This window comes from Strigops habroptila, chromosome Z (genome assembly GCF_004027225.2).
Source record: "Strigops habroptila isolate Jane chromosome Z, bStrHab1.2.pri, whole genome shotgun sequence".
In the NCBI taxonomy this organism is placed as follows: domain Eukaryota; kingdom Metazoa; phylum Chordata; class Aves; order Psittaciformes; family Psittacidae; genus Strigops; species Strigops habroptila.
The window spans coordinates 46,957,443-46,958,966 of record NC_044302.2 but is presented as its reverse complement, the minus strand read 5'-3'; positions in this window follow the sequence as shown (position 1 = coordinate 46,958,966).

The following is a 1,524-nucleotide window of genomic DNA, read 5'->3' as shown; positions in this document are numbered from 1 at the left end:
TTTTGCTTGTGTTACAGTTCTGTTTGTGGAATGGCCTCCTGTTCTCTTCCTTGCACTTAACACAGAGTGGCTAAGATATTGCAAGCACTTATTTATGCCAGCAGATCTCACAGTACAGGTGATATGGATAGGTTACTTACTTCCAAGAGTAATTTGGCCGTTGGTGACCAGGCTTAGAGTTGACCTTGCCCTGATGTTCAACCTGGCAATCCTGGAAGATGAGATCAATATGCTCGCCCTAGCTGTGTTAAATTGGTGTCCAGGACCCAGATGATGCTGAATGAAGGAGACATGGGCATTAGCAACAATAAACATCTTAGATGTATTGAAAAAGCCAGAATGAGAACCTGTTGTTATGGAATACAGCCAAGTGTTGAGGATCATGGTGACCCATCTTCAAACACTGTGGAGGACTTCTTGGTTAATTTTTAGGTCTCGTTATTGATCTGTGAAGAGGGATCCTAAGTGGCCTTAATGTCTCTGTAGTGCTAGGGTTAGATGCTTTTGTCTGTCAACAAGAAGAGGTCACTTACTTAAGATGTAAGTCAACCAATACTTGCTTAGAGGACTGAACAAAATACTGTCCTGAAATACAGGTTGACTGGCCACTGGTGAAATAATGCATCTTGGCACAAGTAGGGGAGAGCTTCTGATTGTTTATAGGGTTTTCTGAGGAGAATGAATTGCCAGCTCGGGTTAGCTCCAGCGCTGTGCTTTTCAAGCAGGCTCTGAGAAAGATCTGCAGATTAATACTGCTGCACAGCATGGAAAATGGTCAACCATAAAAGGGAGTTTGTTGTCAGTAGGATTTGGAACCACTGTGTCGAGGTGTGCTGTTGTTTAGTGGCTTTTTACTGAGACATTTTCAGAGGGCTTGCAAGTCCTAAAATAGTGAATCGCTTTTAGGCAGAGCATTGGTAGCACTGCGGTGGTCCAGCCTGTCCTCCAGCCAGTTGCACAAAGCCTGTGAGCAGCAAATGCTGGCTGCCATCACCCTTCCAATGACATCATCACTCTGCAGCTGAGCTTAAGGGCTTGCTGGGAAGGGGTGAGCACTTGGTGGTCCCACAGGCTGTCAGAAGGTGTGCAAGGGATTACCTGGTCTAGGTCCCCTTTGGCACTGCAGCAGTCCTCCATTGCATGCATCTTCAAAGGTGTCAGCTCTGCCCAGGGTGCAATGCCCATTCCTCAATGGCCCTGGGGCTGTGGGTAGTCATCTCTGGTCTTCTTGTGCTACTTGTCTCTGGTCCGCCATGTCTGTGCCATTGCACAAGCAAGTAGGCTGACAGTGGGATTTCTGAAGCCATTTAGGCTCCCAGTTCATTGAGGATGTAATATATGAAAGCAAGCGGAGTTTATTTAATAGTCTTAAATGCAAACAGCTGCGGGCTTCATCCTCTGTTGGCTAAATAGTTCATTTGTACATCTTATTCCTAGAGTAGTGGTTTAACCACTTGATGCCTTATGCCCGACTATGCAAAATGAAACAGGCGCTAGATCACTGGTGTTCCAGTCTAATAAATA